This window comes from Rhinopithecus bieti, unplaced genomic scaffold (assembly GCF_001698545.2).
Source record: "Rhinopithecus bieti isolate Rb0 unplaced genomic scaffold, ASM169854v2 scaffold_12155, whole genome shotgun sequence".
Classification (NCBI taxonomy): Eukaryota; Metazoa; Chordata; class Mammalia; order Primates; family Cercopithecidae; genus Rhinopithecus; species Rhinopithecus bieti.
Genome location: NW_016807423.1, coordinates 271,516 through 285,904, shown reverse-complemented (window position 1 = coordinate 285,904; position 14,389 = coordinate 271,516). Strand labels below are relative to the sequence as shown.

The following is a 14,389-nucleotide window of genomic DNA, read 5'->3' as shown; positions in this document are numbered from 1 at the left end:
CTGCAAGGGGCTAAGGTATTCCCCAAGAGTCTGGTGTGAGGGGAGGCTGGGCTGCAGCATGTAGGTGGCAGCGTCTCGCTTCGCTGCAATGAAACTGGCAGGTGAGGCCTGCTAGGGTGCCAGCAAGGAATCCCCCACAGGCCTCAGACAGGACTGGGGGCCTGAGAATCCCAGAGACAAAAGGTCACAACTCCAGTCCATCTTCTTCCTCTGTTCTGATTCTGGGATCACAAGCAGCCTTCAGAGCTGTCACTGCATCTCCTGGTGGAAGGAACAGCAAGAGGAAGGACATGGAAGGGGAGAAGGAAGTGTGTGCTGAAGAAACAGCAAGCAGGAGGAAAGGGCTGGATGCAAGTGGGGAGCAGCATGTAAAAAGCTGACGAAGGTGGGCTGCGCTCAGGCCCCCAGGCACAAACGCAGTCCACGAGGCTCTCCAACCCCCAGCCCCTGTCTACCTTCCAGCCTCAGCACCCAACACAGCCACTGTTTCACGGAAAAATGAAACTAGCGGCTAGTTTCACTGGCAATTCAAGGGATCTCACACGTGCTTTTCCTTGAGTCAAGTGCTGTACTTTGGTTTGCCGCAGAAGTGCTTTATGAGTATTTCAATTTTGTTACACAGAATATTAAAGAGATCTATACTCAGGGTTGGAATTCAATAAAACTGATAATTTTTGCTACTTCATCAAGGACATTCTTGTGTGAAAATGGCATTTAAAAAAAAGCCAGGTGCGGTAATCCCTCATGCCTATAATTCCAGCACTTTGGGAGGCTGAGGTGGGCAGACCACCTGAGGTCAGGAGTTGGAGAACAGCCTGGCCAAATGGCAAAACTCTGTCTCTATTAAAAATACAAAAATTAGCCAGGTGTGGTGGCAGGTGTCTCTAATCTCGGTTACTCAGGAGGCTGAGGCAGGAGAATCACTTGAACCTGGGAGGCGGAGGCTGCAGTGAGCTGAAGTTGTGCTGCTGCCCTCCAGCCTGGGTGACAAAGTGAAACTCCACCTCAAAACAAAACAAAACAAAAAACTGGGAGTACAGAGCCGTGGAGAATACAATGGCTACTAGCACAGTTCAGCATCACCACCTTGACCAAGGCACCGATAGTATTACCCATTGTTGCTCTGCAACAACAGATAACATATTAGTACTATTACAAAATCATTTTGACTGCACAGATTCCTGGAAGAGTTTTGGGGACCCCCCATGGTCTGCAGTGTATGCTGCGAACCACTGGCCTAGGTGATGGGGAGGGACTGGGTGTGACTGGAGCTGTGCCTGGGGACCACGGAATTGACTGTGATGCGAAGAACAAAATGGAGGCTAGAGAGTGAGGGCTGAAAGAGGCGGCTGTAACAGTCNAGGCAGGAGAATCACTTGAACCTGGGAGGCGGAGGCTGCAGTGAGCTGAAGTTGTGCTGCTGCCCTCCAGCCTGGGTGACAAAGTGAAACTCCACCTCAAAACAAAAACAAAAACAAAAAACTGGGAGTACAGAGCCGTGGAGAATACAATGGCTACTAGCACAGTTCAGCATCACCACCTTGACCAAGGCACCGATAGTATTACCCATTGTTGCTCTGCAACAACAGATAACATATTAGTACTATTACAAAAATCATTTTGACTGCACAGATTCCTGGAAGAGTTTTGGGGACCCCCCATGGTCTGCAGTGTATGCTGCGAACCACTGGCCTAGGTGATGGGGAGGGACTGGGTGTGACTGGAGCTGTGCCTGGGGACCACGGAATTGACTGTGATGCGAAGAACAAAATGGAGGCTAGAGAGTGAGGGCTGAAAGAGGCGGCTGTAACAGTCCTGGGCAGGGCGAGAAAGGCCTACAATGGAGGCAGGGAGAGCAGGGAGAGTAAGGAAGAGGAGGTGAGGTGTGTAACAGTGAGGGAATGAAACCATTGAGGCAGAACTGGTCCTAGTCCTACCAAATGACTGAAGAAGGTGAAGGGAGTGAAGACCATGGTCCTCGTTGAAGGAAGGGACAGTGTCGAATTCCTCTCCATCCCCACTGCCTAGTATGCAGTCAGGAAGAGGCGGGCCTCATATACTTATGATTACATGTTTATTAACCAAAGTCAGGTCACCATAAGAACAGTAGGACCATCAAAGAGGGGGAGAATTCAGGAAGTGGAGCTGGCTGGGGATGGGGAGCAGGGAAAGACAATGGCACTACCGGGGAGCTTCGGATGAAGAGGGGTGACACAGACACCAGGGACTACGAAAACTCACCCATCAGGCTACAACCACTCTCACTCAGCCCTCGTCTGACCCAAATCTGCAAGTGAGGCATTATTCACAATCTCCCAGGCATGACAAACCTCTGGTGACAGTGTAACACAGAACACTTCAAAATGTCATCATATATATCATATATAAGTTAAAAAAAAAACCTGAAAAGATACATCTCAAATTATTGTTATTTTTTGAGCTAGGGTCTTGCTCTGTCACTCAGGCTGGAGTACAGTGGCACAATCTCGGCTCACTGCAGCCTCCGCCTCCCAGGTTCAAGCAATCCTCTTGCCTCAGCCTCCCAAGTAGCTGGGACTACAGGCGTGTACCACCATGCTTGGCCAATTTTTAAATTCTTTATAGAGACAGTCTTGCTATGTTGCCCAGGCTGGCCAAATTATTAGCAATGGTTATTCGGGGAGGGACAGCGTCTAATTCCTGTCTATCCCCACTGCTTAGTATGGAGCCAGGCAGGACGGAGCTTCATATACTTCTTTTTGTTTTAGCTTGTTTTGTTATGAAGTAGTTTTAATTTCATAATTAAATAGATCTGGCCAGGTGCAGTGGCTCACACCTGTAATCCCAGCACTTTGAGAGGCTGAGGCAGGCAGATCACTTGAGGTCAGGAGTTTGAGGCCAGCCTGGCTAACACGGTGAAACCCCATCTCTACTAAAAACAAAAATTAGCTGGGTGTGGTGGTGCACGCCTGTAATCCCAGCTACTCAAGAAGCTGAGGCAGGAGAATCGCTTGAACCTGGGAGGCAGAGGTTGCCATGGGCCAAGATTGCACCACTGCACTCCAGCCTGGGTGACAGAGGGAGGCTGTCTCAGGAAAAAAAAAAAAAAGTAAATAAATATGTTTTAGTTACATGTTTTCCTTATGACCCCTGCCATGTCATTCTGTAGAAATGTGTTCCTCCTACTAAGCGTTATCTGAGTTGTACCAGGGCAGCTCCGCTAATCCTAGCTAACCAACTAAGTGCTGAAAACCAGGATCTGCTAGACGGTCTCTTACCTGCCCCTTCCTCTGGATGTATCAGATCATTTCAATTTGAAGTAATCTAAAAGGATAACTGAAATGTACACCCAATCTTACCTACAGGTTTTCCAACTTTTGGGAAGATACCATCTGTAAACTTGAAATCCCAAATGAAATAAAGCCCCTGTCAGGGAGTTGGTGTCTTCCAGCTACATGAAGTGTCTCAATGGCCTTTGTACGTAGCTGGCAATCTTCAGTTCTCCACTGGCCTCTGACATGGAAACCTTGAAAAAGCAGAAATAGAAAGGAAATCAAAATGCTGACTTCTTTAAAAGGACCAGAAAAGAGAAAGATCAATCTGAACGTGCCCCAAACCTATGAGTCACCCCACCAAGTAGATATACACACGGCAATCACAGATTTCTCATCTTTCAAATCAGACATTTGAATTAAATTTTTTATAGAGATAGAGTCTTGTTATGTTGCCCAGCCAGGCCAAATTATTAGCAATGACTATTTGGGAAGGGGCAGCATCTAATTCCTCTCTATCCCTACTACCATTAAGCATTGGAAGATTTAACAAAGGTCTGAGTGAAATTTTTCAGATTCTGTTTCCATTATGGGATTCCAGACTCAAAAAAATGTAACTGGACCTGGGTGATAGAAATAGACACCTCTGCTCTGAGGAGTCTCAGGCAAAAGGCAAAAGTTGACAGGCCAGGCGTGGTGGCTCATGCCTGTAATCCCAGCACTTTGGGAGCCTGAGGCAGATGGACTGACTGAGCTCAGAAGTTCGAGACCAGCCTGGGCAACACGGTGAAACCCATCCCTACAAAAATACTAAAATTAGCCAGGCATGGTGGCACGCACCTGTAGCTGCTTGGGAGGTTGAGGCAAGAGGATTGCTTGAGCCCAGGAGGTCGAGGCTACAATAAGCCAAGATCATGCCACTGCACTCCAGCCTGGGTGATAGAGTGAGGCACTCCTTTGCTATCCACATTTTTAGAGAAATGAGCTGGGCTCTCTCTCTTAGTGGCCAAGTCCAAGTCTCACAGGCAAGAGGTAACAGAGCCCAAAAGATAAAGTAGACACTGAGAGCAGCAGGTGGCATGAATGGGAACAAGGTTTTGTGTTGAATACATAATTATTGCTAGTTTTCAATCTGATGACTTCATTTTCTCTATGTTCACTGTTATTTTAATATCATGGCTCTAGCTATCACAAGTCAAAGTTGCTTTGTCAACTTCCCTATGAAATAAATATGCATTTCCCCTTTTCTCAGTGGGAAAGCCCTGAAAATGCAACTTAACTCTGAATTCTGAGCCTTTATGCCAAAATTTCTAAAAAGGCTTTCTAACTGGAAGTTGGGTGTGTTTCACCATGACCTCAACCACATGTCCCAAGCAGGACTTGTGTCCAACCCCCACCCACTGCCTCCTTCCTCTGATTTCTCTTCTTCCCTATCAGATCATGTCATCCTGCCAGTTACTCCTCAAAGGCAAGCACGTATCTTTTTCATCTTTGCATTACCAGCATCTAACGTAGTATCTGGCAAAAATGGGCTCTAGTGAATCTGAATGAATTACTTCACACACAAAATATCTCTTTACTGTCCAATAAAGATGTTAGCACAGTGGATAGTCCTTCTTACTATGCTCTTCATTCCCAAACAAAACTGAAACCCAATGGAACTATTTCCAGGGCCTAAGGAAACTCAGGGTATGCTCCCTGTCTTCATTTCTACTACCACACTTCCAGGGACAGCCTTGAACACCTTTCAATGACAGGATCTGGCTCTATTAGCCAGGCTGGAGTGCAGTGGCATGATCTTGGCTCACTGCAGCCTCCACCTGCCAGGCTCAAGTGATCCTCCCACCTCAGTCTCCCAAGTAGCTGAGACTACAGGCATGAGCCACCACGCCTGTCTAATTTTTGTATTTTTTGTAGATACAGGGTCTTGCCACGTTGCCCAGGCTGGTCTTGAGGTCCTTAGCTCAAGCGATTTGCCTGTCTCAGCCTCCCAAAGTGCTAGGATTATGGGCATGAGCCACCACACCTGGTCTTGAGCTTTCATTCTGTCTTTAGTCTTGTCATAGGTTTAGATCCCCACCCGGTCCCTTCTTGTTACCTATGGTAGGAGTTGGCAGTTTTTTTTCTGCAAAGTGCCAGATGGTAAATATTTTAAGCTTTGTGTGTCACATGGTCTTTGTTATGACTCAATTTTGCATTTGTAGAGAGAAAGCAGCAGACAATATATAAATGAATGATTGTAGCTATATGTCAATAAAACTTTATTTTTGGACACTGAAATTTAAATTTCATATGATTTTCATGTGTCATAAAATATTGATCTTTTCTTGATTTCTCCCCAACCATGTAAAAATGTAAAAAGTACTCTTAGTTTGCATCCACACAAAAATAGGCAGTGAGTCAAATATGGCCTGTGGCCATAGTTTGCCAACCCTTGGCCTATAGTAGAAAAAAAAACCCTAAGAATTCCTTACGGACTTTGCGTATTTCGCCACATGGAGCCACCTTAGGCTGGGGAAGTAGAAAGCGCAGGGCTTTTGGGCATTAGGTCCTAGGTTCCAGTTCTGGCCCTACCATCTACCATCCCGGCAGCCTTGCACATAAAATTCAACCTCTCTGAGCTTTACTACCATCATCTATAAAATGGGGGCAATAACACCTAAAACACAGAGTTGTCATGGCAATTAAGTGAGCTAATATATATAGAGCTCATGGCACCAGTATCTGGCATACAGTAGGCACTCAATAGTAACTCTTATTCCAGCTTCTGACATGGCTTCCCCAGATCAACTGCGGCTCTGGAAAGCAACCCAGCCACTCTGTGAACCACAATTGGCCGCAGGAGGGAATAAACTGACAGCAAATACAAAGGCAGAGAGAGAATTTGGAGGTTTTCAGGAACATGACACAGGATTCTAAGTGCCTGGTTAGCCCTAATTCCTTCTGGCACCATTTAAAATTTCTCTAGTCCCTTTTTCCTCCTCAAAAATTACTTCTCACAGTCCTTAAAGATTCTTAGCATTCTTTACCAACTACCCAGATGGACCCTGCAGCGGTCTCCTCATTCCTGTACCTTCTGCTGGTATAGGGCTGCGGTGGGGAAGGGTGACCATGGTCAGACCAAACCTACACGGATTGATCGGCCTTCAGCTGGGTCTTAAGTAGGCTGGGCCTGGTGAGGCACCCAATTCTCTCTTAATTGTTCATGAATTTCTTGCTGTACTGGGAATTAAATTTCTTCAGTGCTTAAGAACTAGACTTTCTACAAAAGTTTTAGAGCCAAAGAAAAAAAAATCACCATGTATACCAACAAAAGATCCATCACATTACTCAAGTAAGAAAACATCAGGGAGGCACAGGTAAGGCTAAGATTTTGGCATCTCTACCCTTGGTCCAAAAAGCCAGATCTTGGCCTGTCACTTCTTTGCTCTAAAGCTTCTAATGGGTGTCCACTGCCCCTGGAGTAACCAAGCTTCTGTGCTGTCACTCAGGGCCTCCATCATCTTGTCCCAGACCAACCCTCTATGGGAGTCTTAACCTGCAGTCTAGTCAAAAGGGACTGAATTTCCACCTGATTGCTCTAACCAATTCCCAGCTTCCCATACTTGTGCATAATTAAATCACCTGTAACATTTTATTACCTATCTTCCCCTTGACTGTGAGCTAGGGACAGGGTACAGACTATGTCTCCTTTATCTCTGGGTCCCCTACACCTAGCAGAGGCTCTGACAAGGGGCAACCAATTCATAATTGTTAATGAATGGATGGAAACAGCTGAAGTTATTCTTCCCTTAAGGTGTTTTAGCTGGACTCTTATTAGAAGACCGAGTACAGTCTGGGTCACTGCCACAAAGCAGAAAAACCAAAGAGAAAGAAAAGAGGCATGACCAATGTGATCCAAGCAATGGAAAATAGGTTTTAAGAGTGAAGTTAAAGAGACCAAGGCTGTTTAGCCAGGAGAAGAGAAGAGGAGGCCTAACTGGATTCTGGCTTTAAGTATAGAAAAGGTTCTCATGAGAAAATCTTGATCTCATCCTCCCTTTATAATCAGAAGAAACTTTTCCATATTTATGGAAAATGGAACAAGAAGAAATGACTTAAGTTAAGGCCCAAAGGGTTTAAGCTGGACAGAAAGAAGAACCAAATTAGGCACCACTTTTCCAGAGATACTGTTATTGAACTTTGGCAAGTGAATTGGAGGAGTCTTGCTTGGCACTTTTGTTGAAGGCTGTGCAAAAAGGAATACATATGCTGCTCTGTTCCCGTTTACTGTGGAAAGAGGTGGGTGAAAACACAAGTCAGGTAAGATTTTCTAAAGAGGCACTGAGTTTTATTGACCCATTTCCTACAGGCACTTTCTGCCAGGTTATGCATTGTAACCATATGCTGGAACAATCTAGTATCTCAAAGGTTCCTGATAGGGCAATGGAAAGAAAGAGAAGGTAACAATGCTGGGGAAGGGAAGATGGCCCTAATAAATACACTTTCTATAAAAACAGTACCAAACTGGGCATTCATATATTTGTTAATATTATTACAATTAAAGCTCACATTCATTGAGTACCTACTATGTGCCAGGCACTGTGCTGTTTTATCTCAATTCTCGTAACAACCCCATGAGGTAAGTAATATTTGTATTCTCATTTTACAGATGAAGAAACAGAAACTCAGGAGGATTAAATAACTTGCCCAAGTCACACAGGTAGCAAGTGGCAGAGCCAGGACTCAAACCCAGGTAGTCTGACTCTAGTGTCCATAAACCTAACTACTGTCTCCCTGTAAGGATGAGATGCTGGAATATAAACTTTAGTCTCTGTGAATCCTGTTCATACTCTCAGATCTTCCTCATACAGTCCCAAGTCAGGACATTAGCAAGAGTTGAGGCTTCCGAAGTGAACCGAAATACTCCTCTGATTATCAGCATCTATAAAATGGGGGCAATAACACCCACATCACAGAGTTGTCATGGGGATGAAGTGAGCTAATGTATATGGAGCTCATGGCACCAGTGCCTGGCATACAGTAGGCACTCAATAACTAGGAACTGTTATTCCAGCTTCTGACATGGCTTCCCCCGATCAACTGTGGCTCTGGAAAGCAACCCAACCACTCTGTGAACCACAACTGGCTGCAGGAGGGAATAATCTGACAGCAAAAACAAAGGAAAGAAGCAGACTGAGGACTCTCAGATGAAAATGAGCAGATGCAGGACTTGAACGCCAGCCTCTGGACTCCAAATCAGTGCTCTTTCCTACTTACAGACTCTTGTTGAATTTGAGGGTGAGAAAATGAAGAGACAGGATGTGCCAAATGGGCTGCCTCCCGCAACAGACCCTTTTGTAATGCACTGTCAATCTCCCATCAGAACCCATGCCTGAAATACCAGGGTCCTGCAGCCTCTGTAAACTGGTTCTAAGATTCTACTAGCTAAGGATGGCAATGCACTGATTTATGGCATTGTGGGTGCTGCCAAAATGCTCACCTATTAAACCCATCAAGCAGACCTAGTCCATGCAGCTTCCAAACTAGGCCAGTGATTCACCGTTTTAAGCCTCTTCACTGATGTCCCCATTCTGGGACCATCTTTGCTCCAGTCTAACCTCCGTCCAGCTGCCAGAGAAAACGGAGCGCCAGTCAGGGCATTTGGAGTCTCATAGCGTAAGGATGGTAACATGGGCCTTTGAACTCAGCACTGCTAGTTTTGAACCAAGCTGTGCCCTTACCAACTATCTAACCTTGGGGAAGTCACTTTAATCTTTCTGAGGTCTGGTTTCTTCATCTTTAGATTGGAGATAAATAGGCCTATATTACAGAATTAAATATAGTATGTAAAGCATTCAGCATACTGCAAGCCACAAAGCAATGGAGACACTTGATAAATGCCAGTGTTCTGCTCCCTACTCCGCTCTCTACATTTTAGCCAAAACCTGCCACTTCGGCTTATTTCTTCTTCTCACTAACTCCTCTCCCTTCCCACAACACACACACACACACACACACACACCCCTACACCTGTGCATTTCTGCCTCTCAACCATTGCTCAAGCTGTTCCTTCTCCCAGGAATAAACTCCCTCCAAGGCCCAGCATAAATTCTCCACCTTCAGGAATCCTCTGATCATGCTGGGATTGATTTCTCCTTCTCCCAGACTCCCACTTTGTTTATATTCCTTACTACATTTACCATAGTCAGTCTGATTTCAGTTATTTATGTACTTATCTATCTTCCAAACTATACTGGAGGGAAAAGGTTCTGAGAAGACAATTATTTATAGGAGGGCAGGAAATGTATTGTTTTCCTCTGTGTGTATTTCTCAATACCAGGGTCTTGTACGTAGCAAGAGCTCAATATGTGCTTATTGAATTGAATCTTTCCATCCTATACTGGGAATCTTTACAGAAAGATCCTGGACTGAGTTTATTCTAAAACTGCATTTACTGCCTGACTTGATAAATAGGGAATTTTTGAAGTACATGAATACTCCTAAACTAAGATCCACTAATACTCATGTGGGCTTGTTTCATTCCTTCATCCATTCTTCCAATACACTCTGGACTCTTCTTGGGATCTCTCTCCAACATACAAGGAGACATTGCTGGGACACCATTTCTCACTCACGGAGATCTGGGAGCAAGCTCTTGGAGAACTGCTCCACCCCACTGGGTAGGAGGTGACTGCCATTAAAACCATACTAAAATCCAGAGTTGTGGAATTGGAAAATAGATCTGAATGATCTGCCTTAGTTTCCAAGCTATAACATAGAGTTAAAAACACTTAAAACAGTGTCTGGAACACAGCAAGTGTGCAATAAATGTTAGATGTTGTTTTAACGACGAAGTAGACTGGAAAAAACAGTCATGACATTTCACTTCTAGAACTATCTCCACTACTGACGGATTCCTTGTGCAATCTCCTTTTTTTTTTTTTCCCCCCCGGAGATGGAGTCTTGCTCTGTCGCCCAGGCTGGAGTGCAATGGTGCAATCTCAGCTCACTGCAACCTCTGCCTCCTGGGTTCAAGCGATTCTCCTGCCTCAGCCTCCCAAATAGTTGAGATTACAGGTGCCCGCCACCATGCACAGCTAATTTTTGTATTTTTAGTAGAGATGGGGTTTCACCATGTTGGTCAGGCTGGTCTCGAACTTCTGACCTCAGGTGATCCACCTGCCTCGGCCTCCCAAAGTGCTGGGATTACAGGTGTGAGCCACACACCTGGACTCCTTGTGCAATCTCGATCAAGTCCTTTCCCCATCTATAAAATGAAAGTGGCAGAACCAGATGGTTGGTTCCCAAGCTCCTTCTACCTTCAACCATGTATATTTTTTCTGTGATCAAGAAATAACTTTCTCTTCCACATGCTGAGGCTGTTGGCAAGGAAAATGTGCATTTATAGCTGCTGGTCCCCAGATGGGAGGAACCACTGTTTCCCAAGGCCAAGGGCAGAGTAACTGATTAGAAAACCACCCGTGAGTTTTCCCCTGTTTAAACTGTACTATTAATACACCCAGTGCAGGTCTCTGAACAGAGCATTACCTACCTTCCAACAAAACTCACAGTCAAGGCAACACAAGAGCCTGAAAACAATGGCTGCCATGAAGAATCCTTGCTTGTGCAGAACTATTGTACTTTCCTGCTTTTGATGCCTGTAATTAGGGCATCAATCTAAACTAGGGCCCTCCTTAGGCCCAAAGAGGAGGAAAAACACAAAGTCCCATTCTGAACCTGACAGCTCATAAAACAAGGGCCAAAGCTAGTAAATAAAAAATGTCACTGACTCATTTATCCACAAACACTGCAGAGGCCTACTATGTGCTGGCCCTATGCTGGACACAGGAGGAAGGAAAGAGACATGGTGCCTTGCCACCTACGTACTCAGAGTACATATGGAGTGTACATACCCCTGGGCAGACTATGATGAGAGTTACATTAGAGGGTCAGCCTCTGCTACAGAAGACAGAAAGGGGAACAAGTAATCCAGCAGAAGGCTCAGAAAAGCTTCACCATGGAGGCCACATGAGAGGTAAACCTTGAAAGATGAGGAGGAGGAGAGAAATCCAGGAAGAGTGAATATAAGCAAAAGCTTGAGTAGGAATATGTAGGGAGTGTTTGAGAAGCAGAGACTTGGCTGGGCACGGTCGCTCACACCTGTAATCCCAGCACTTTGGGAGGCACAGGCAGGCAGATCACCTGAGGTCAGAAGTTTGAAACCAGCCTGGCCAACATGGCAAAACCCCATCTCTACTAAAAATACAAAAATTAGCCGGGTGTGGTGGTTCATGCCTGTAATCCCAGCTACTCAGGAGCCTGAGGCAGGAGAATCACTTGAACCTGGGAAGCAGAGGTTGCAGTGAGCCGAGATCATGCTGCTGCACTCCAGCCTGGGTGACAAAGTGAAACTCTATCTCAAAAAAAGGAGAAACAGAGACAAGTAGTTTATTTTGACTGGACCACAGGTTGCAGGTTTGGGAAAACCAAGGGAAACAGGGAGGGGAGAAGTTTGGGGACAAATGGTGGAGGAACTTGTCTGAGGCTGGAGTCCAAACTCTACATCAAGCTTGTCCAACCCACGGCCCTGGATGGCTTTGAATGTGGTCCAACACAAATTCGTAAATGTTCTTAAAACACTGAGATTTTTTTTTTGCAATTTTTTAAAAAGCTCATCAGCTATTGTTAGTGTTAGCGTATTTTATGTGTGGCCCAAGACAATTCTTCTTCTTCCAATGTGGCCCAGGGAAGCCAAAAGATTGGACACCACTGCTCTATACAGTAAGCAATGACGCCCACCAAGGTTTCCGAGCAGTGTCTCAGGAAGAGCACAGGGGCACCCATGAAGATGATGCAAAAGGAACCAAGTAATTAAATTACTCTGGGACCACATTACAGGAGACCACATGTACTTCCTAAACATGTGCTGGGCTCTGACAGCTCCTGCTCACAGAGCTTCCCTCTCCCATGGCTTGGTTTCATGCAATCTGAGCTGCCATCCCCCACAACTGTCAATATCTGCAAAATACCAGAGTAACAGAACTCCTGACCAACTCTCTGGATTACAGACAGAGAAGCGTTGAGGTGGGAGCAGATGGGCAGAGGGGGCACCAAAGCCTCTAGCTGGCTCAGTTCCATATAAAACCCAACCCTAGATTTCCTCTTCACATCACTTCCAGCCGCCCTCTAATGAAGGGCTGAAGCTAAGGAGAGTGGGCTGAAATCACCCGGCTGATGGGTGGTGATCCAGTGAGACACTACACCTACTGTCCAGTATGTGCCTGGCACATGGGCAGTGGTGCCCTTCCCATTCTGCTGGGTCAGTTCCATCTGTAAATCCCACTGAGACTTCAAGGCCCAGGTCACATCAACTCTTCTCTCAGAGCCTTTCTAAAGTACCCCAATCCAAAATGACCGAGCTCCTAGAAATCACAGCTACCATGTATTCAGCACCCATTACATAACAGGTGCCATACTCGGTGACTTCCATATAATCCTATTCAACCTTCACAATGGACCCTATTATGGCCATTTCCTAGGGAAGAAAGTGAAGCTCTGTGAGGGGAAAGCGGACTTGCCCCAGGACACACAGCTAAGAGGTGGAAGAGATGAGATCTGAACTCAGGACTCCCTGACCCTGAAGTTGAGCGCTTCTAACAACACTTCATTCCTGTGAGCCTGCCTGCCTCTGATCTGCCACTGACAGGGAGCTTGGAGCTCTCTAGGAAGACAGGGTGCACCTGACACTCTTATTACCTTTCCCTGTGGACAGCCACCCACACAGTCAGGAGCCTTCACATACTGAAAATAAACGAAAACAATTAATTTAAAAATAACGCAGTACATAGATTTCTCAAATTCCTCATGTGAAAAACTATTCATGACACTGGACTGCCTGAGCCCTGTGCCCAGCCATAGCCTCGGTCCTGATCCCTGGGAGAGACTGAGTCTCAAACGGGCCACAGAGTAAGCGCCATCTCGGACACCGGCCGCGCCCCTACCCCTGGCACAGACGGAGCCCCGACAGGTCGTAGACAGCTCGAGACAGTCCTGAAAAGCGTCCCCTTAGGCTGTCCCTCCGCAGCTGAATCGGGTCGTGACCTCGGGCCGCCGTGAAGGCCCTGACTGCCCCCTTCCAGGCACACGAACTCACAGACCCCGGTCCCACTTAGCTCGGAGGAATACCTCGCAAGTCTCGCTTTTACCTTCGCTGGCTCCCGCCGGGGAGCGGTCGCGCGCACCCCTACCTTCAGCTCGCTCCTCCGAGAACGCGGAAGAGGCGGTGCTAGATCCAGGGGGTGGACCCGACCAGAGAGGGGCGTGAGGGGGCGGAGTTGCGCCTGTCCCCTGATGGCTACCCGGGGCGGCCTGGGGGAAGGGGGCTCGAGTTGAGCGAACTGCGCAGGCGTGACAGACAAGAGGCGGGGAGAAGGGAGATTACTCGCAAGTGGGTGGGGCTTAGCTCCTCTGGCGCTTTCTTTTCCGAATGGAGGGTGGAGAAGCCAGGGAACTGAGGAGGCCGCGTGCGGCAGGTGTAATTAACATGGACTGAGCGCTTCTGCCGACCAGGAAGGAATTTTAAAATGCCTTTTATATGTGGGGAAACGCTGCTAGTCTTTTCTAAAACGGGGGCCAATTCTGTACAATTTCTTTAAAGGTCTGAGTGCCTAGAATTTCACCATAAGAGTTTCTCCTTGAGTACATTATCCCCAGTAGTTCAAAAATTTTAAAACTTTTAAAAGTTCATTTATAGGCCGGGCGCGGTGGCTCAAGCCTGTAATCCCAGCACTTTGGGAGGCCGAGACGGGCGGATCACGAGGTCAGGAGATCGAGACCATCCTGGCTAACACGTTGAAATCCCGTCTCTACTAAAAAAAAAAAAATACAAAAAACTAGCCAGGCGAGGTGGCGGGCACCTGTAGTCCCAGCTACTCGGGAGGCTGAGGCAGGAGAATGGCGTAAGCCTGGAGGCGGAGCTTGTAGTGAGCTGAGATCCGGCCACTGCACTCCAGCCTGGGCGACAGAGCCAGACTCCGTCTCAGAAAAACAATTGTAAATGGGTTAATGCCTCAACCAGCCTCCCCACATCCCCTTCCCAAGTCTGCAGCTGCGATGAGAAAGGATGAGAGTGTGGACTGGGATTTAATTCAGGTGCT

At 46.6% G+C, this 14,389-nt stretch overlaps 1 protein-coding gene across 13 annotated transcripts in view; it reads right to left on the bottom strand.

Moving 5' to 3' along the window:
- MKNK1 (MAPK interacting serine/threonine kinase 1) overlaps window positions 1-13,840 on the bottom strand; it is a 46,910-nt gene extending 33,070 nt beyond the window's left edge. Inside the window, exons 1-3 of one of the 13 annotated variants that reach the window (XM_017881718.1) lie at window positions 13,439-13,833; window positions 12,990-13,034; window positions 3,339-3,505 (exon numbers count right to left, since the gene is read on the bottom strand). The gene's annotated coding sequence lies outside the window, so the exon portion shown is untranslated. Of the gene's footprint in view, window positions 1-3,338; window positions 3,506-8,733; window positions 8,824-12,989; window positions 13,035-13,418 lie in introns of those variants that run through there. The other 12 variants (XM_017881727.1, XM_017881719.1, XM_017881716.1 and 9 more) reach the window with 12 other exon arrangements.
- Window positions 13,841-14,389: the final 549 nt, after the last annotated feature.